The 22,821-nt window shown below is 35.7% G+C and overlaps 1 long non-coding RNA gene across 2 annotated transcripts in view; it reads right to left on the bottom strand.

Annotated features, from left to right (window-relative positions):
• Nucleotides 1-22,375, bottom strand: part of LOC114139516 (uncharacterized) — a 47,080-nt gene extending 24,705 nt beyond the window's left edge. The window contains exons 1-4 of one of the 2 annotated variants that reach the window (XR_003594464.1): nucleotides 22,247-22,375; nucleotides 21,329-21,453; nucleotides 10,955-11,091; nucleotides 10,697-10,786 (exon numbers count right to left, since the gene is read on the bottom strand). This is a non-coding gene — a long non-coding RNA (uncharacterized LOC114139516). The remainder of the gene's footprint in view (nucleotides 1-10,696; nucleotides 10,787-10,954; nucleotides 11,092-21,328; nucleotides 21,454-22,246) is intronic. The other variant, XR_003594463.1, reaches the window with a different exon arrangement.
• Between the last annotated feature and the right edge of the window lie 446 nt (nucleotides 22,376-22,821).

Here is a 22,821-nt window from a genome sequence, read left to right as displayed (position 1 = left end):
TGTATTTGTAATACCAAACCATGTTATTAAAGATATTTGCAAGACTTTTTAAATTGCATTTAATTCAACACCGGAATAATTTGTGAATTTTGTTCAGATTTTATAACTTTTATTTATTTTACTTTAGACACAGTAAGATTATTAGGCCTTTAAATTATCAGAGAAAGCCCAGATGATGATGTGACGCACTTGTCAGCTTCTGGTTATTTCACAACATGAGAGTCAAATGGAGTGACACTTGTGGATGTATTTTAAGGCAAAACTTCAAACACACTGCTTCCTTCAATGACATCTCAAGAAAATCTAAATAAATCAGGCAAGAATTGATATCACAAAGAGGATTGTGAATCTCCACAAGTATTGTGGAGAAAAGTTGCACCTTTTCATATTGGGTAAGATTTAGTTTCTGTTGCATATATTCATTTCATACTGTCTTGTAAATTTTAGATGATATTTGATGAAAGAAAAACAACATCCACCACACTAAGATTTTTTTGATCTAATGAAACTGCATGTAAAACAAAAATCACCTGTGGTAACAAGCTATTCAAAATATTAACATATTACATTTTGTCAGGGAGCCGAATTGCCACAAAACCCAGAAATGACATAAAAAGGTGGAATATTTTAAAAGAGGCTGAAATAGTTTTTTTTTGTTGTTGTTGGAGACTGAAATACATCTATTGCTCGCAATCTCATACATATGACAAATACTTTTATTAGGATGGATTAAAAATGCTCTATTTAGAAACTGCTTGTTTGGACCCACCTTTTTAATGTAGCATTCAGTTGCATAAAATCTTATTGATTGGATTAGGGAGAGCTGCCCTCCACTCCACTATGGCACCCTGAGCAAGCAGCATTTACAAATTGTGATCTATGATGAGCAAAACTCCTCACATTGGCGAGCTCCCCTTTCATTTATCATGGTGAGTGTAATCACTGTTTATCTGTTTCGCATCATGGCTCCTACCTGCACAGCAGTCATTTCTAGTGCCATTAAATGAACATGTGGAATTCAGGCCGCCTGAAAGATATTCCTTCAGAAACTTCAACAGTAATGCAGGATGTTTAAAATCTCATTCATCATAGCAGGATGATCACAGTAGTTACAGATGTGATAAGGCAAACTGAAGTAATTTTAATCATCCCTGGTTAAAGGATTGGTAACTGGAAGATAATTTAAACTAAGTATAATAAATGATATAGGTTGTATGGGTTGGGATGACAAGCCAAACAAGGTGTGGGAGAAAATAAGGGAGAATTAATGATAGAGAGGCATCCAGCAAAATCCTGTGTGTGTGATTAGTTCTTAACACATGACAGATAAGTATTTTATCAGTTCCTAATGTGCTCCAGCTGCAGTCTAATGAGAATGATCTGACCAGAAGTTGCCCGTGACTCTGAACTCAGCAGACCTCAAATGTTCAGAGTAGAGGAAGACAATCCACAAGCTTAAAGGTAGGTATAAATGTTTGTATACAAGTACCATCACATTGACTGACACATTCCATATCAACACATAATAATAATAATAATAATAATAATAATAATAATAATAATAATAATAATACTAATTAAATACCTACTGATTTAAATCAATCTGTAAATATATTTAACAAGGTAAAATTTAACATATCCTTGTTAAATATACTTAACAAGGATATATTTTAAGGATATTTTAAAATCTCTATTGTGGCTATGAAAAAGCAGTTCCATCCATCCATCCATTTTCTGTACACCCTTGTCCCTTAGAGGGGTCGGGAGGGGTGCTGGTGTCTATCTCCAACTAACGTTCCGGGCGAGAGGCGCGGTACACCCTGGACAGGTCGCCAGTCTGTCGCAGTGAAAAAGCAGTTCTACATACTAAATAGTCTATAGTATCCTCATTGTAATGCTAAACTTGTATTTGTATTTAAAGAGTCTGAGAAATCAAGAGTAACAAAAGGATCTCTACAGATTGAAAAAGCTGTGAGTGCATGGTGGGAATGACAAAGTAGGCAGCCGTTGCAACAGTGAAGAACAGGCAGTTCCAGTGTGGCTTTGCCTTCGATGGAACCTTCTCATCCGACACAGAGCTGGGCATAAAAACTGCAAGCCCAGTCAAGAGAAATCCTAATAAGGAAAGGCCTTATGAATTATTGATTGCAGTGCCCCTCCCCTCGGCAGCACAGCACCCCTTTAAGATACGGATTCCCTTTAAATCCAATAGGCTTTGCAGGCCTCTCAGTTGTGATTGTCTGAGCACAGCACATCTTCAAGAGAAAAAGAGCAGTGGTTTCAGAAAGAAAAACCAATTAGAGGCTGCATTGTGTCTTTTGCCCTCCTTGGTCCCCCACACAGTGCTACCCCATGATCCTTTTAACTCCCCACTATTGGTTTGAGTCAAGCCTTTCCTCGAGCAATGCAATCATAATGTTTGGCTGAAAATCTTGATTTGGGGGCCAGGGCCTCCTCCTGTTCTTCGTGGTTCACTGACCAATATCCCAATGGTCTGACTTTACTGCAAAGACTAACACTTTCCTAGTTTTTAGAGTTAGTTTTGGTAACAACAAAGTCAACTCACAAGTATTACAAACCATGAGGGTATTTTTTTTTCTGTTTGCGTATTCCCGGCTCGATTTTGCATTTCAGTGGCGTGCCAGGCTCCACTCAAGAGCTGTGGTAAGATGTATTGACAATAGTTATAAAATCATCAGTCTAATGGCAATAGATATTGACAAGGATGCACCCTTGTTCAATGATATGCAGGTCATTGTAACCTAATTAATAGGTCAGGAAAACTGCTGCTTCTCAAAATGTAAGCAAAAGTAGTTAGTTTTCAAAACTTTACTTACACTTGTACAACTATTTGCTCACTTTCACATTAAAAAAACAAAACTTTTTTTCCAAAATTAGTTTTGCTACCTTCTTAAGTTTTACATTTTTTTAGTTCAAAACAATATATTTGGAGTTGAGAATGTCTTCTATGAGATATGTGGATTCTTTCGGGCTCTTGCTGGATCAAATGCGTGTTAAGTGGATAGGGCAGCTGGTACTATCTTCGGTGCTCAGACAGCAAAAGGCAAAGTACATACAGGACAACTCAATCATTCAATCAAGTTTGTTTGTATAGGACATTTTATCAACAAGGCACTTCATAACTGCTTCACATCATAAAAAAACACAAAAATAAAAAGTCTTAAAAAACACCATAAAGTCAACAACTGAGAAACCAGTGACAAATATTACATTTTGACATCAATACACATCAAATATGTTGGTCAAGATTCTATTTATTATGGTTCACAAGCAACTCTAAACAGGTGGGTTTTTAGCCTTGATTTATAGGAACTCACTGTTTCAGCTGTTTAGCAATTTTCCAGAAGGTTTCTTATTCGTGGTATAAAACTGTTATGTTGTCTGCCATCATCAAAACAGTGATGACGGCACTGTTTTGATGATGGCAGTCAAAGTCCACATAAATTCTGGGTTTATGTTGACTCAAATTTGTCAGAGCCAACTTTGAGTCCACATAAAGCCAAGACAGAAACCACTGAGCCTTACTTGGAGCTTCAGTCTGACCTGTTCATGAGTTTTTGATCTGGTGGCTCTCATATCATGCGCATGGTATTAAATAAACCTGACTGAGTGATTTTCACCTAACAGTGCTTGGTAATGCATTTTATTCACATATGCTATTCTGGATACTTTTTTAAAAGTGATATTTGATATAACTGCAGATATCTGATATATCTGCATTCACATTGTCAGTTGGACTTTTATCAAAAACCAAATACCTATGCTGGAGCAGGAGGTTGAAAAAATTATGACAAACTACACAGCAGAACACAAACTGATTCATCTTCAGCCTGTGTATAAACCTCTACTACGCAGACAACCAGATGCAAGAAAATTATAATTTTCTATAACAAGAATCAAACATTTCAATAAAGCCACACCTAAAGGTGTACATGAAGCACATATGACTAGAGACACATCTTCATGAAATACTGTCTGTGGAAGTTGTATCCAAAATGTTGAAATACTCAACAGAGGAAATGATTTAAAAAATGTTAGAGTTGTATAGATAAAGTTTGCTGTTAGTAATTACTTAAAATGAAATTCCTGCTCTACACCTGTGTTAGAATGTCCATGCTTTATATTACATTAGTCTGTAGTTAATTGTTTTTCTTTGAGTTAAGAATATAAAAACATATGTTTTATAGAAGGAAAATTTATAGAATAGAAAAATGATTTCAAGCTCCATCAGTGCTATAGTTCTGGACTAGTCACTAATTTATTTTTTTAATAGTTTTGCAAAACATCCAGAAAAAACAATCAGAAATAAAGACGATATATCAAGATTGTACTTTGTCTGACTTTAATCAGAGGACAAAATCATAAATGGAATCTGAAATTTGTCCGATCAAGAATTTTTATTCGTTCACATAAATGAGAGTGGGAGTAGATCTGATATTCATGAGCTTGTGCACCTAGAGGCAAGCTCTTCACTTATATATGACTGTGTATAGTATCCATTCCACAGCTCGTCATGCGAATCTCTGCTTCTCACTTGCTCATCCAGGCAGGTCATAGGGGCTGGCTGATAAGCAGAGCCATATTGAAATATTCAACACAAGTCAGACTCGACCAGGGTGTTAATGCTCGGTTTCTTGGTGTGCAGGATAAAGAGAAGAGGGCAAGGGTAGCAGAGAGGGAATAAGGGGGTAAAAGGGTGTACTGACAGAAGAAGATGAACAAAACGAGTGAGATGATGATAAAGATGATAGCAGGAAATACCTCATTTGAATAATTGTGAAGAATGACATTTAGTGCCGTGAAGAAGAGCCATTAGTTTTCTAACATGCAGAGCCCTCTACTGGCAAGAGGGACTTTCTGTTTGCAATTGTGTCCCTCTCTCCACTCCTTCTTCAGATCTACTCAGCCAGACCCCCAGTACCCCTGTCCTGTCATTACAGATCAGTACAGCTGATTGTTATCATGGGGTTCTCTCAGCACAATGAAGCTGCAGTGTGGAAGCTAGACCAATTGAATTGGCTGAGAGTGTATTATCCCTTCTAACATGATCTCTCGGAGTGACATTTAAGGTTAAGGAAAAGTGGCAGACATCTAGTACACATCACTGTAGGCCACACAATGTGGCTGGAGACAGAACTGTTCTCATGAGCAACAGAAACAAAGTGACAAAAAGGATTTAAAGTGCTACGATGAAAAATGGCTTCAGGAGGATGGAAGTGTGAGCCTGATATACTCAAAAACAACTAATTTCACGTATGAGAGCAGAATATTTACAAGCAAAGTCAACTTAAAGTCAGGTTAAGTTTATTCTGTATGTATATTTAAAATATTCCATGTTGATAGCATTGAAAACCTTAAAAGGTGTTTATGCTTAATGGCAGCAAAGATAAGCTTAAGACACTGGGGTGTAAAGGGAAATAAGAGGGCTAAAAAAATAAAGAACCTGTGCTGTATTTGGAGGGTATTCTGAAAATGCAGTCTTGCCACTAGAATTGTTGACATTTTGGATAGGAATAAATTGTTTTCAAATATTCCTCTGCATACTTTTACCCTGGAGTATCCTTCAACAGCAAGTTTTTCAAGTCTAAATGCATGCCTTTCAGCAAAGCCAGAACAAGACTTGATGAGAACTTGTCAGTCATCACAGCAGTGATAATAATACAACTTATATTATCAAAGCCACAGTTTCATATTAAAGATGTATGGCAATCTTGTTTTACAGGTAGGTAGTCAACAACAAATTCCTTAAATGTACTGTGAGCAGCAGAATATAGTTTTCTCAACAACCCAATCAGTTTCTTCACACTTTTAAATGAATCAGTGACACTTGTGATATGTTTACAACTACTTCATTACTAAACACACTTGTAGACCATTTTAAAATGTCTCACTGTTAAGCAAAAAACAGTTTAAATTCATTTCTGTCTTTGGGTTTACATTTCAGCCTAATCTGCACTACATATGATTCATTGTGAGGTGTCTTCTGAAACAAGTGCTTCTTCAATGTAGTTTTTTATATGTATAATTTAGAAACAAGCAATAATTTACACTTTGATGATCATGTAATAGAAAAATTATCTGGTTGTTTCATGTCAACTCAACCTTTGGTTAGACCCTCATCTCTTTTTTTTACGTTTTGATTTTATTAAAAATAGGAACTAATGTTATTTCTTAATTATAGAAAAATTTGCTTGTTTCCTATTTTTTTCCCAAAATTACTTTTTAAGACACTTTAATCTTACAGTCATAAAGTGTAAGAACTTTATGACTGCTTTGTTTGCAACATTTTTATTGATATGCATTTAGTCCAATGACTCCTATCAATTTTGAATATTTTTTCAAGGTTTTTAGTGGGATAATGAAAATAGTCAATAACCAGCAATAAGTTATAAGGGATTCTTTGCATTCTTTAAGAGTCGGTTAATTTAAAATCTTAACATGTTTCCTGTCTTTGAAACAATCCCTGTAATTGAAATCCAAGGTCATATGAAACAGAGCATGGGTAATAAGTGTAAAACCTTCTCATAATGTGTGTTTATAGTGTTTTAATGTCTTTATATTGACTGACAGGCATTTATTGAGACAAGAGTTTGGTTTGTTTATTGTTTTTAAAATCTCCATATATTTGCTATGCAAATGGCTCAAGATAACACTAGAAAAATAGAGCTTTAAGTCTAGGAGCAGAACACAGCACTTTACAATGTGTTTCTCCCATGCACATAAAGTCTCATATCTAATTCCTGCTGACATAGACCGCAACATCTCTGCAATCCTCAGCAGGAGGCGAGGCTGCAGAAAATGAACAGATATTTTCCCTCTATGTGCACCAAATCTTTTCAAATGGCAGCATGTTCTACTTATCCAAACAATATTTAAATTATAACCAGTTACAATATGCAGCAACATTTGGTCATTTTCATTAAAAAAAAATTCTTACACAACTTTGCATTCAGCTTCCCACACGAGTAGAAAATTGCTTGTTAGGTGATTTAGATTTTTAAGCCCCTATTCCATCATTGACATTGTCGGTGAGCCCAGCTGCATGCATTTGACATTAAAAGCTCAGAATATCTAAAATAGGCCTCTGAGCATTAAAGAAGCTGTGCTGCTTTTAACTTTCTCTGGAAAATGAGAGCTTATGCTCCCTCAGCCCTTTGTTTTCTGATGGTTCCAACTCCACACTGCATCAGCTCTGACGAGCTTGGGACTTCAGAGGACCCTCTTGAAGCCATAACATCAACCACGCAGAGTTACACAGAAACTGTTACAAAAGTGCCCTGGGAATTTGACTTTTTCAGCATTCTAAGTAGAAGGAGCTTTGTTAACTTTGAAAAAAAAAGTAATTTGAGAAATCCACATGTCATATTTCCTGTCTGCTCTGAATGACAGCAAGGTAAAAAGCAATTAAAGCTGGTTACCTGTATAACAAAACCATCAAGCTGTAGGTAGCCAGATTAGTAGTTCATTAAGCATTTCATCCGAACACTCTGTGCTTATTTCTATAAAAATGTGACAATGACTATGCTGTTCTTACTCTTAAAAATAGAATGGGAAACTGTATAAGTAAAATTAATTCAGCTTGCTCCCACTTGATTTCTAAATATGTCAACATGGAGCCTGAAATGCTGATGCTGTTGGAGGAAGATGATTCCCAGTCCTTCTTCTGGACATCTGCTGAGCTCACAGCTCAAGGTCAGAAAGAGTCAGAAACAGTCTGGAAGAATATTGAGAAGGGGTCAAAGGGCTGGGAGCAACGGGGAAACCATGCTGAATGTTAAACTGAATGGAATGGCAAGTAGAGGCAACAATACACCTCAGCACCCATCCAGCAGCTCGCCACTGAAAATATAAAACAACCTAAAATATTACACATACTGTCTTGATAAATTTTGAACCTATTAGAAGTGTCTGTTTGATTTGTTAAAATGAATATGTACGCCAAAATCTAATTTTACAAAACATGTAACAGAATTATAAAGCAATTTCAGAGGAACTGGATATATTTCATGAATGCATGTTTTGATCCTGTCCTCAAAGTTGTCCTGACTAAATTTTGTTCTTTTGAGGTTTGTCAACTGTGGCAACTCAATGTATTTAAAGTTAAAAAAATGTTCTTGAAAGCATTGTATAAAATTGGATTTTTACTAAATATATGACAAAGAGTGACAATTTGTGTAGAAGAACCTAACAGTTATTTTTGTGACTAAGTTGCAGCAACTGTTTATATGCTTGAGTACTTCTTAGTCATTCCTTCTTAAAATTGCTTTAGCAAAAACCTGAACATGAACATAATCACAAAATCATCCCTCTTGCAAAATATTAGTAATAATAACTGTAATTTTAAGTCATGTAGAAAAATTCAAGTGCACTTAATTGTAAATGCAATGTTTCAGCAAAAATATCTGAGTTTCTGTTGCCTTGAGACTTTTCTAATTTGAGGGTGAAGATACCTGGATTATTTATTTTTTTTTTTTAGTTCAACCTGTTTAATTCATCATTATTTACAAATTCATGAGTGAAAAGATTCTAGTATGATGGTTTGTCTCTAACACATTGGCCTTCAGAGCTCTGGTTTGAATTCTGCAAGAAACACATAATTTCATTTTGTTTATTTTTCAATATCACCTTTTCACTTTGTGCATGTCACTAGAGTTTTTTTTTATCTCTTTTTTTTGTTATACTTTAATTTATTTAGAAATGATAGGCTTTTGTTCATTTCTTCCCAGGGCCTTCATGATCCCAAAAGAATGGTAGAGAAAAAAAGAAAAAGAAGTTGTTTGAGCAACTTAATTAACACCTATTAAATATTCTATGAGGAGCATGGGATGAGTGTTGATATGAATTAAAATGAACTGAAGGCACACTGATAAATGAAACCAAGCCAGAACACAAACAGACAAGGCCTTCCTTGTGTTGGATAACCATCACAAAGAGAATTGTGTTGTTTAAGCTGCTAATTAGAACATGGTGGAATTAAACTGGTCTTCAACATACTCCCTGTTGGGTCAATCAAGTCAATAATAGAGATCGCATTTAACACAAAAGCCCTGCAGCTAAATCTATTCACTTATACATAACTCAATCTGTCAGAAACAGCTGTGAACCACACAGCAACACTTGTGGCCATCAGGACATTAAAAAGATCAGAAGTCTGATTAACTTTCCCCAAGTCCATATCTAGGATATAAATAAGGTTATCAGCTTTTTTTTTTCCTTCCAGGGATTTATATTCTAGTTATATTTGCATAATGTTACACTGAGTAAAATACACTTCTGATGGGAGCAATTGATATCTACAATTCACAACAGTCCAAATATTTAAAAAAACTACATTCATTTTCTGAATTAAGTTTTCAAGGAGAGGGAAAATTGCCACAAGAAAAGCACTGCAGCAAAGACAGGATTGCAGAAATACTTTCAGACCCATTATTACTGTTCCTGAAGAAATGAGCATCAAAAGACTGGAAGATCCTCCACCGTGACATTTAGAAAGTTGCCATTCCACCACTTTGATATTTCAAATAGTTTGAGGTTTAAGCGCACTGTCTTTGAAGACTCCCAGTTTCAAGGGAATGTTAAAAATAATACAGACACTTTGCAGAGAAAAGGATTTTCTTAGGTTTTATCAAACAGTTGTCTTGATGAAATGTAATTCTGTTCAACATAGCCAAGCGTGTAAGCAACTCAAACTCAAGGGAAAAAAGTCAATTTCTTCTTGTAGCCAAGACATGCATACACTTAGAGAGTAAAAAAATACCACACACTGGTTTTTCAGATTGAATATTTAAGGTAAATTAGCAAATCTTGCACCGAATAGTAATTAACTAATTTAACTAAAAATTTGGCTGTTGTATATTTTACATTAAATCAGAATTAGGTATATTGGTGTAACCCACACAAGGAATTTACATCTGGGTATCGTATCTCTTAGGTACGGAAGAGGATTAGGGGCACCAGAAAAAAAAAAAGAATTCTCACTTTAAAGTCAGAATTCTGAGATTAAAGTCAGAAAGTCAGAATTCTGAGATTAAAGTCAGAATTCTGAGATTAATGTCAGAATTCTTTTTTTTTTTTTTTTCGGTGGCCCTAATCCTCTTCCGTACTTAGGTGGTACAAAAATAATAAATGCAATTTTTTATACAAAACTAATTTACAGACATTACTTAAACATTGCCCTAATAGTAATGGTGAAAATAAGATGAGTTCAGATGCTATAGTTTAGCGATTACATATATAAAATAGAGCAAGATAAAAGAAAATGATCAGGTCAGTTCTTTTAAAAAGGAAGTAGCTTGAGGTAATAACTGTGGCAGTTCATTAAAGGCTTGTAGACTTGTACATCCTCTGCCAGATAGAAATTGTTCAAAAAAACAGTAGGAACACTGGGCTGATTCCTGGGTTGTGCGAAATCCCGAGGAGTAAGATGGAGTCTGATTTTCCCCAGCAGGCTTCTATCCCATCAAATTGCTACTAGGGGTATATTAGGCTGAGGCAGATCAAACCTCATTGCTGGAACTTTAGTTACTATTCGGCAGATCAACATCAGGCCTGAAAAGACTTTTTACTTATTTGTGTCTCTTCGTGGCCTGCGGCCTTTGTGTTTCCTGGATCCTGTTCCTGTAACCTCCCTTTGTGTGGTATTCCTGGTTCTAAGTTCTTTTCAGTTTGTCCTCACCTTGGGTCATCATGACACTCGACCTCTGCTTCAGTCTGCAATCCCTCTACCTCTTTCCCTCAATTGAAAATCTTGGTCTCCCTTCCAAATCTGCAGATAAACATGTCAAGTATTAAGCAACTCCTTTGAGCACCTGCAAATAAACTGTATACTTGTATATGTACATCGTTTTTGATCATTCTGTTGTCTGTGGCTAAACTATAGGTAAAACTAATATTTAAAAAGTGACAACGGAAGCATTGCAGAAATGCACATTACTTTGGTAAACCAAGATGCCTCAATTGTGTGGTCACAACTGCTATGGAATGACATCCCATTTTTCAACCAGTATTCGCTGCAAGTCATCCATTCTGGTTTTGTTGGTCACTAAGTCCCAAGCAGGCTTGGCAGAAAAACTGTTAACAGACAAGAGCAGACTGGAAGGAACCAAGCTACACTTGTGTATTAGCTTGGTATTTTTCCTTCACTGGACAACATGTTGGATTATTTACAGCTGCAAGTCCATAGCATGCTCACTCACGACACAGCTGTCCTAGTATTTTCAGTGGTTCTATAGAACAATCTTTCTTCACTCTTAAAAAACTAAGACTGTAAAATTCTCCTACATTTCACTACTTATTAATGTAAACCAACTCCAAAAAAATAATCAAGGATGGAAATGATGGAGGGTTTTTAGTATTATAGAAACTAGCCAAATGTTTCTGTTTTTATGAACGAAAAAATACTACAGGGCCCAATTATTGCACTTTAAAAACAAAGACTGGAATGTTTTGGGGGTTTTTTTATGTTTTGTTTTTTTTTTTGGTTTTCAGAAAAAAAAATTAAAATCTTGCGTTCTCCTTGAGCAGTTTTGCAAAATTGTAGCCAAGGTGAGATTTATTTTTCCATTAAACAATAACTGAAATTACATGCTTCCTCTTAAAATTGAAAAAGCTAAATAAATAACCAAAAGCTTGACATGTTATTTATTCTTTTCATTTTGTGTTAGATTTTGTTTCAAAATCTCATCCAAACTTATTCATTTGGAGAGATGAGGGATATGGATTAGCTAACACCACAAGAGACCCATCACTGACCCTCCCAGGGACCCATAAAAGTACAACATTGTTCATTACGCTAAATGTTTTAAGCATGTTTTAGACTCACCAGACTTATTCATCTTTGAATAGGGATATTACTTTTTTCTGACCACCTTGCTTCACCTTTCTGTCCATTATAATAAGAGCCCTCAAATCCCGTCTGTGGCCCTCAGAGAGAGATTGGTGTGAAGCAGGGAATAACATATCACTTGGTAGGCCTGGAAGCCCCTTCAAAGCCACAATCCTAATGAAATATTAATCTGCAGCTCCCTGTTAATGATAATGCACTATCAAGCATGAGTTGGTCCAACTGAGGCAGGCAGCTCCCTGTCACACTAGTGTTATGAAAGGATATCCTTGCTATTACAGCTTACAAATGAGATTTGAATCTGTGAATTACAAAATGGTTAAAAGGGTGGATCACTGCCTTTATTAATTCTTTACAGCCTCTGATTTTCTCAGACAGTTGCATTAAAGATCTCTCACCCAGTGGCCTGCAATATACAGCATGTGCCCATTAAACTGAGACGGTGGACTGATGGCCTGTGGATTTCTTTTTACATGTTTTTTTTCTCGCTGACACACTCTACATTTTTCTTTTCAATTGAAAAAAGAGCATACTTAACTCAATTCTCTTTAATTAAACATTATATTCTTATACCTTAGCTTGTTAATTGTTTAGTAAGACATAAAATGAATGATCCAACAATATAACTATTAAATAGCGTAATATATAATCACATTTCATAATGACAGGAATTGAAAAACAACCATAGAACCCTCTGAAACGCCAAGCAAAGGTCATTTTATCTGCAGACACCCAAGGATAATGAGTTTAAATGCAATATGTTTAAGCATGTTTCATACCTACTGGCAAAAAAGCCATGCAATTGTTCTCCACAAATGCCAAAAACTAATGAACCCCTTTACAAATTCATAGAACCCATCCAAAGCTATTTACCCAAGGCTGGACCCTTGAGAGGGGCAATTTCATTTAACTATGGGCCGGCAATCTGCCTCTGCAGAAAACTGCACACATGAATAGCGGAAAATATCAGAAACCACCTGACTAAATAGTAGAAGGAATTTTGATTAGCACTAGAAGGTGGAAGCACTTTCTAGTTTTAAGAAGAACAGTCAGTTGTGACAGCAAAGTCAGAAACAAATCCAACAGTGCATCATGGATTGATCAGAGTGAAGGTTCCTGCTCTATTGTTACTGGATTATAGGATGTTTGGAAGCTGAGAGGCAACATTAAAAACTCAATGAAAATGTTGTAGAGAACTCTAGAAACCCATGGTGCAATGTTTAATGCCCGTCAACCGGATGATCTCACATAGTGGATATCAGTTCCAATGTAAAACACGTGTAAATCTTCTCAACATGGATAACCAAAGTGTACAAAAATAAGCCTGTACAAATGTATAGTAAATGACTAGTATGACTATATCACAAGTTGAAAAAAAGAAAGCAAATAGTTTAGAATGCTACTAATAATGATGCTATAGATTTTCAGCAATTCTACAAAGGCCATTATTGACTTTGGCTCTCAACATACTTAATTATTTTTAGAAATTATAAAAATATAATTTCTGAATTAAATTTAGAATTTAAAAGGTCGTATTTAGAATTATATATATATATATATATATATATATATATATATAGTTGGTTTTTTGTTAAGGTCTATTATATGCCATAAAACATGACATTTTGAAGTGACTTCAACTCCAAGAAATGTAATAGAGAAATAAAACTGAAAATGTTTTGAAAAAACCCTTTTTCACAAATTTTTACAAGCCCATTTAAAACAACATGTTTTCGTATTTTAAAACAATGTGATAATTTCTGGAAAATCATTCTGTCTCCAAATAATAATCCACACCACTGGTTTTCACTTGCGTCACCATCACAGTGTTGTGAAAAAATATTTTAGTTATACAAAATCTGTTTTACATATCAGTCACATTATATGACAAGAATGATTCCTACTCTATCCAACAGAACAATAGATTGACAGAAGCAGTCAAGAACAGAAAAACTTCCTCTGTCCTCAAAGCTCTCACTGTCTTTGGAGCTTGTTAGAATGACACTGTGAAACAGCACCATGTGTTCTCATATTTTGCACATACAGCTTCAAAAACAAAGGATTGCACCCACTCACAATTTGTTTTAGAGATCAAGAGATCAAACCTGTAGAAAGGTTTCACTGATTGACAAGCAAGATCACAACATATACTTCATCATTTAGCTTCAAAAGCAAATGTGCTGCTCTGTTCTGCACTTGATCTGTATTTGGTAAAAATAAATTAAATTCTGAAAAAGACATAAACATCCACCATTGTTTCTACTTATTTGATGGGTATATGTTATGGTATACCTTCAATAGGCTGCCAGTTCTTTTCAGGATAAAATCACAGACGCACACCCACAACCTTGCAGAGCGACTTGCAACTACAGTAAGTGAAATATAAAGCTCCCAATTAGATTTGTATGCACAATTTGAGCTGTAGCAGGCCAGATTTATGGAGTGCATGACTGATAGTTTTTATGTTGACAGTTTCTTCCACCTGAGTTGTAATTCTTTCCAGGTCAGAGTTACTATTAGCCTCTTTTCTGGTTGATGTATTTTTTTCTTGCCCAGCCAATCACGTCAGGTGGATAGTCATGTGTCTTGGTAAGTTTTAAGTTCAAATATCAGCTTCTGCATTCTGGTGCTTAATTAAAACTCCTCTCACATACTCAGGCGCACCACATATGTTGTCATGAAAACGTGTGTGCAGATGTGTCCGGTAGACGTTCACTTTGGGTATGCACATAGCTCCACTGAGTTAAGTTCATCCAAGTATGTGGGGGCCTTTACATTCCCCACGCAGGATATTCTTTTATAACCTAACCCGACTAATGAAGTGATTTTCAAAGACTAGGGTCTGAACTGCATTTTATTAAGGAGAATCTGAGTATAAAAGGTTGTATTAAAAGACTAAATGAGCACTAGTTTGTCTTTAGAGTCCTTTGGACTTAATAAAGCACGATACACGTACAAGCCATTTACCAATTATCATTTTGATTTATTCAAGTTGTTGTTTTAACATGAGAAAAATTGAGGGAACTTCAAGAGGAGGATGTTTACAAGGCAGTGTAAACTTTCTATTAAAGCAATATTGTGCCTTCTTTCAAATTCGCAAAAGACGTAACTAGTGCCATCCTAATGAAATTTGAGATCTCATCTAGGGAGCAACTCTGCTGTCAACAGTTATTTTAAACCCACAGCAGAGGCACTTCTCTAAGATAAATCTCCCTGGCCTCTGAAGATGAGACTGTTATGCTGTTCCTTCCAAAAGCGATAAAAACAGAATTTTACATGTCATCTTTGAATAGTTTCAGCTTTCTTTGTGTGGGTGAATTAGCCCTGAGCACCCTGGTGAAGCTGCATTAAAAGAACTACAGTGATTCTCCGCCCTCCTGAAATGCTGAATGTTAGTGCCAGCACACGGCTGGTTCTAAGGTCTTAAGGTGAAGGTGAAAGGAACCATGGGATATGAGAAAACAGTTTCTTAGATTCACAGATTCTCAGGGCAGTTTTCAATTAAATCAGAAGCTTGTGAGTGTATTTTACGGTGTCTATGTGTATATGTGAATTTCCAAGAAGGAAGACAGCCAGTGAGAACTTGGCACTGTGATTAATGTTCATCAGGACTTAATGAAAAAAAGCAGATGGATCTCTCCGAGGTGTGCTTTATGCCTGGACTATTTCTGCTTCAACGGTAAGCCCATGCCAACATCTACACCCCCGGCTCACTCACCTCTCTGACCAGTCCATTCACAACATCCATCAAAGCCAGCTGCACAGGGCCTGTGCAATTTCATCTAACCATCTGGTCGCTCCTTTAAAATAAGGCCAAAGGCCATCATCCCTTGGGTTTCTTGAAATTCAAGACCTCATAATACAATATGGAGTATGATGTGGGTAATACAATAAGCGGTAATCAAAAGAGAGTGGATCATTGAGAAATGTGTATTATTGTGGGCTGGCTGACTACACAACGCCAATTTCTACAGATGTTCCAATATGCTAAATTAAACATATTTAAATTAAACATGTTTTATTTTATGAGTTTTTCTTGGCAGCGGATTATATTTGCGCTACTTGATTTTTGCTTTCACTTTGTTGAAGTTTGCATTACTTTTTGTACCACACTTTAAGATCTATCAAAAATGCAAGCTTCAGAATTGACATGAAAATATCTAAAGGTGAACTAATCAATATTGTTTTATAACTAAAACTACAAAATAAGAAGGAACAATAAGAAGAATTATTTGTGATGAATGATTCAGTTTAGGACATATTGATTCCACTCAAAAGCGGAAACTGGAATGTAGGACTAACTCCACACCTGAGCTTAGCATTATCAGGGCAGAAGTCAGTGGAAATTAAGTATTGTGATGCTACCAATTAGGATCAGCAAAAGCTGATAAGAAAACTTCCATTCTATGCATTCAAGTCCCCAAAAACATGCTCAAAAATACAAATTACAGTAGTATGTTTCCCATGTTTAGCTGTTGCAGAAATGTCTAAATAAACATGCAACTTCATTTTTAAAATGTTTTTCAGCATTATAACCAAGTAATTTATGTTTAAAATAGACTAATTATATAGTCTATAAGAAGAATTGCAATATTAGGCAAGTAATTCATGTATCACAGTAGTAACTATGTCACTGGTATTTGGTTTAGCAGAAAGAAATAGTCTCTGACATAAACTAAAGATGTATTGTTCCATAAGATATTCATAAACATTTTTTTCTGTTTGGAAGAATGCAAGAATAGTATGCCACATTGAGTGCCAATACATTTTAGAAATTTTTCACCACAGAGGAGGATTTTCCAACAGTATGTTGGATACTGTGTAACAAGCTCTATTTCTTGGGAGGGAATCATTGTTAATCTTTGTTATTTCTTTGTGTTATTTTGTAGATTTTAACCAACACTGGCAATATGACATTTTAAAACACACCCATTTTATTACTACAATTACAAATTTGAATTATAATTTTTTCACTTTGCAATAATAATATCTCAAGCCGCATAATTTTTACAAGAAATTATTTTGGAAATATGTCTCAAAACCTTAATGAGCTCAAGTATATTTTTATTTGCTGACAATGTTGTCAATATAAAGATTAAGATTCCAGACACATCCTTTAAAAACTGCTGTATCCCTGCCCACACATCCTCTTATTGCTGTTCCATGAAGATTAACTCTCTCCTTATAGTTATCTCTGTTTTCACCTGTCTGTTAAAATAACACAGAGTTTGTTTTTGTCAAAGCGTGAGAATTTTCTTAAAAAGGACCAGCTGTCTATTTATTTGTAAGTAGTCTTCTACAGGCACATTCTAATCAGTGCGTTATACGGATTTTAATTAATCTGCCGACAGTGTCTGCATGTTTTCTTAAAGATAACGCAAGGCAAAGGCAGGGGAGGTATGCTTTTTAATTTTCACCAATTGTTTTTTGCAGATGATTGTGTTTTCAACCAGCTCTGTGAATAGTCTTGGAACTTTTGAAATCTGCTGGGCCACACACAAACCCCATTGCATTGCAGCTTTAGTTTTGTGTTTTTATGTGTTTATTAGGAAAAGAATGAGCGCTTCTATTTACAGATCAAACACTTGCACCTGGGAAATGGTCTGTGCAGTGCACTTTTCACCAGATACATAGAAGCACTGAGGATTAAACAGTTCTCTCAAGGGCATCTAACTAGTTTGGGGCAGTAGATTGTTTACCTCCTTCCTACACTTAGAGACATTCAGTCCTGTGACCTTCTATTTATAATCCTGCCTTTTCCAACCTTGAAGATACGACCACCCTCTGAAAAAAAAAAATTGCAGGGGACATCCTTTATTGCGGCATAATCCACATTCCCACAACTCAAGGTGTTTTCCACGTCTTTGTCTCTCGATGTACTCAAGTGTGAACTAAAAGGACAAAGTCAGTCTTTTTTCCACATCCTCATAACCTCTATAATCTGCTCAGTTGTTTCTCATTTATTATTCTTTATCGATTTTCATCATCAGCCCTAAACCTCTCCCCCAGCCATTCTCACAATGAATCATTCTCTCTTCTCTCCTCAACACACACACACACACACAGACTCACATATTCATGCACCAGTACTTTTCAGCTCATGTTGCAACTACCAATCGATTCAGAGCCTCAAGCATATGAGGTATGGTGTTATTTTATTTTCACTGTAATACATCACATTCATGCATGTAAATGGTTCATTGTTTTTTGGACTGAGATTGGACAAAATACAATGTGCAACTGAGTTATTGTCAAAACTATTAATTGCACTTGCACTAGCTAGCAGTGTTTATTAGCAGAGTTTAATTAAGAAGGCACAGTATAATGTGTGTACCATTAACCTCTAATATATAATTTTTTTAAAGACAGTGGGTTGTAAAACTATTTGTCTTAGATTAGTTAATAATTGAAAATCTAAGTAAAAAGAGAAAATTTTTAAAGAACTAATGACTTTCTATTGAAGGTAAATCTAAATCCAAGGCCATGGTCTTGAGCCAGAAAAGGGTAGAGCGCTTTCTCCGGGTCGGGGGGGTGCGTGCCCCAAATGGAGGAGTTCAAGTATCTCGGGATCTTGTTCACGAATGGGCGAAGAAGGGAGCGGGAGATCGACAGGCGGATTGGCGCAGCGTCTGCCGTGAAGCAGGCGCTGTACCGGTCCGTCGTGGTGAAGAGAGAGCTGAGTCAAAAAGCAAAGCTCTTGATTTACTGGTCGATCTACGTTCCCCCCCTCATCTATGGTCATGAGCTTTGGGTCATGACCAAAAGAACGAGATTGCGGATACAAGCGGCCGAAATGGGTTTTCTCCGTAGGGTGTCTGGGCTCTCCCTTAGAGATAGGTTGAGAAGCTCGGTCATCCGGGAGGGACTCAGAGTAGAGCCGCTGCTCCTTCATATCGAGAGGAGCCAGTTGAGGTGGCTCGGGCATCTGGTCAGGATGCCCCCTAGATGCCTCCTGGTGAGGTGTTCCGGGCACGTCCCACTGGGAGGAGGCCCCGGGGAAGACCCAGAACAGGCTGGAGGGACTATGTTTCTTGGCTGACCTGGGAACGCTTTAGGATTCCCCCGGAAGAGCTGGAACAAGTGGCTGGGGAGAAGAAACTCTGGGCCTCCCTTCTTAAGTTGCTACCCCCGCGACCCAACCCCGGATAAAACGGAAGAAAATAAATAGATAGATAGATGGATGGATGGATGGATTCAAAGTAAATACATAAAACCATTGTTTACTCCCTTTCCAGATTATAGAGACAGTCCATTAGCCATATACTGGCTTCTGAAATAGTTTTAAAAAATAGTAAAGCTCATATAAATTTATATAGTTTTATGAAGCACTAATGATTTGGAAATTTTATTCCATTTAAAGACACAAGATGGATAATTTACAATCTAAAAAATATGCCAGGAATCTGTTGTTACAGTAATCAATACCATTTGTGCTAATGGCACTGACAGCTGATCAAATTTGCAAAAATTATCTTATCATGCTGGCTACTGACCCACCAACAATCGAGATGAACTGTAATTTTTTTTTTTTTTTTTTCCTGTCGAGGTTCACAGACAGCCGAGAATAAACCAAAAATGATTGCTATTGATGCTCTGAAGCGCTGAAGAGTGAAGGGCTTTAATGTGATGATATGAAGTAATGATTCAGAACAAATACAATGCTTTATGAGCTTTAGCAAAGTGAGTCAAGTATCCTTGTTGTGGGCAGTCTCTCTGTCAGAAACAATACAGAGATAATTAAGAATGCAGAAAAGCCAAAATATACATGTCAAGATCTACTGTGATATTTTTTCTTTTTAGCAGCTGGAGAGCTAAGGGACTTAAAAATGTAAATAACATTTACCATAGTGTCTGTGCCTCACTCACAAACATTATATAATCTATGGGCTAGTGTGACATTAGAATGTACATGTACCTAGTTTGTAGGCAACAAGATGTTAACTGCATCTTATCCACTTGTTTATAATTTCACCTATGTTATGTTTTCTCTGTTTTATTGCTTGGTCTTACCTGTTCTTGGGTTTCCCCTCAACTTTCTGATTTTACATTCCACAGGTCTGAACAGTGAAATAAAGTGTCATATATATTAGAAATGTATTGTGGCAAGGGGTAATAAACAAAATTAAATCCAGTGACACAAATTGCCTTCAGAAGCGAAGTAAATATAAGTTTTTAAATGACAAAGTGAGAAGGCTTCAATTGTGACTAATTTGGCATGGCTTTATAAACATATTGAAAAATCCCATTGTCCTAAATCTAATTAGGAGGCCTACGTATTGTTTGTACCAAGTTTAAAAATACAGAGGGGAAATGCTATGATTTGAAAATGGATTCTGTGTTGTATTCTCTATGTATTCTCTTATATTTGTGTAGTTTCTATTTCTGAACGCGTTCTCTTTTTTGCACTGGAATAATAACTTATAATTCAGCTGATTTTAAAAGTTTTGATTCTAGAGAAATTTCACAAGGAAAAAAGTGTTGAAGTTTAACTGTGTGGGAGTTTTGTTTTTTGTTTAATTAAACTGTTTTGTCCTTCTGTTTAAGCATATGTGAAGTGTTTCTTAGATTTAATGCTACGATAGACACCAATATTTAACTTTTTTCACTAATGAAAATTTTTCATTGCATTAGGACAAGACTTTTCAGATTAAACCACTATTTCACATTAACATTCAAATTACATTCCCTGTTGTAAGCAATTCTAATTAAAACAAGGCACTTTCCAGGTTGAAAATTATTCACTGGAAAACCATTTAATATCATATTTGGAAACTTCCAACCTTTGACCTCAGGATCAACAACAGTCACAACAATGTAAAAGCTGCAAGGGTGAATTGTTTTAAGTTCTAACAGTTTGTTTCATTAAGACAGTCAAATAGTATATCTTTAACTGTGTTAAATTGCCTTTAGAGTCTAAATGCAAGCGAGAAATATATTATTGACTGAGTTTAATAGTCACACTGACAACAGCTATTCATAAATCCTATTACAAAGGCAATGTAACCCTTTAATTATTTAGAAACTGTAGAGTACTCACTATCTAGATCAATATTGTACTTCTTGGATTAATTTTTAGATTATTATGCAGAGAGACTCCTATGATTGCAACCCAGAAAAGGAATTGGAACAAACTCAGAATCCAGAAAAAGATCTTCCAGAACAGGAACATTTAGTTTTTATTACTCAGAAACTGTAGAGTACTCATTACTTTTACAAATTTAGTGCATACTTAGAAAGTCCAGAGGATACTTACATATACTTATCTAGCAACCCAGATGAGGAGTATCTAGTTTACATACTTTAGGTCAACAATAGATTATTTTTGTTTCTTTTGGTTTGTTTATTAACATAAATAGAATATGTATCTTAGAATACATATTCTAACATATTTGAACTTCAAAGTTAAAATATTAACTTTGAAATTAATATTTTAAACTGAGGCTTACCAATGAGACTGAGGCTTACCAATGAGAGAAGTTGGGAAATCAAGGGGAAAAAAATCCAGTGAAGAATAGGGATCACCTTAGGCACTTCAAAAAACAAAAAAAAATGTCAGGGGTAACCAGCACCACCACATGGAGTGTCAGTCCCTGAAACAAAACAAACGAAAAAAGCCTTGAAAAAACAGCAGCTTAACATTATAAACAAATACACTTCATCATTTATACCTAAAGCAGAAAATTAACAGCCATTCCAGGCGATCTGCAGTGATCGGCAGACGTCGGCTTCATGGATGATCAGAATCGGCAGCAAAAAACCTGATCGGCGCATCCCTACTTTTTATAGTGTGCAATACTAATATTTTACAATACTTATACAAAAGAAAACCTTGTTTACATTTCTCACAAGTAATCACTTCACACATTTTTCACCTTACCCTCCTTCACTTAGATGAAGACAAACATGGTATAGTGCATTAAACAGGATAAATTAACTGTTTTTAAAAGCTTCACTGCATTTAGCTGCATATTAACTGGTTCAAACATCAAAATGCAAACCAAACTTAATAACAATCAAAAATAGAATTACAAGACCCACAAAAAAAAATTTAGAACATGGCATTATTGCAACTTTAACCTCTGAATTCCCACGCTTCATGAACAAAAAATAGTTTCTCTACCTTTAATGTCAACTAAACTCACTTTACTCTCATGCTCTAAGCTACTTTCTAAGTCACCAAGCAACATGCACCGAATATTATTCAAACAAAAGCAAAATAAAACTCCTAAGACCTGGAGTTACGAAGATATCATGATCTTTTAATAACCAAATCCTGCCAACCTAAACCTCGGTTGATAAAACTTACAACAGTTAGCAGAAAGTGCACAGAAACCGTATCAAAGTGGTATGCTATTTATTGATTAAATAAAGTAATCATCTTACAGAGTAGTTTTGTTGTGTTTTCACCATGTACTGAAGAATAGTAGAACAGGATTCACCAACTACGACCGTGGTACTGCCTGTTTCATTCAGATTGCCTGAGTCAAACGGGAAGTCCGCCCCATAACGAACCCGGAAGCAACGCCCCCCAAACAAAGGTTCCACTATTGCTGCAGAGCATGCCAAAATGTAAGCTAAATCTTTTTTTATATTTTTTAGTTTTTCATTTTTGGATAAAAATAGAAGAAATTCGCATGCAAAAAAATATTTCAAAATTATAAAGCAACAGAAATAATGTGATGACATTTTTAGGTGCACCATGCTAGCATCCCAACTTCTCAACATGATTATTTTTTTAATTAATGTATTTAAACTGGAAACAGCAGCTGAGTTGATCAAAATGTTTTAAAAAATATATAAAATACATACGAAAATATAAATATTTTAACCTATCAATATGGTCAAATGTGTGTGGTAATTTTATATTTAATAATATTTTTAGGTAATTACTTTTGAAGCCAAGGACAGCAGTTAAAAAAACAGACTGTAGATGCAAAAAGAAACTGAGTGGGCCACCA

This window comes from Xiphophorus couchianus, chromosome 3 (assembly GCF_001444195.1).
Source record: "Xiphophorus couchianus chromosome 3, X_couchianus-1.0, whole genome shotgun sequence".
NCBI classification, from domain to species: domain Eukaryota; kingdom Metazoa; phylum Chordata; class Actinopteri; order Cyprinodontiformes; family Poeciliidae; genus Xiphophorus; species Xiphophorus couchianus.
The sequence above is the reverse complement of the archived record's forward strand: the minus strand, read 5'-3'. Positions and strand labels throughout refer to the sequence as shown.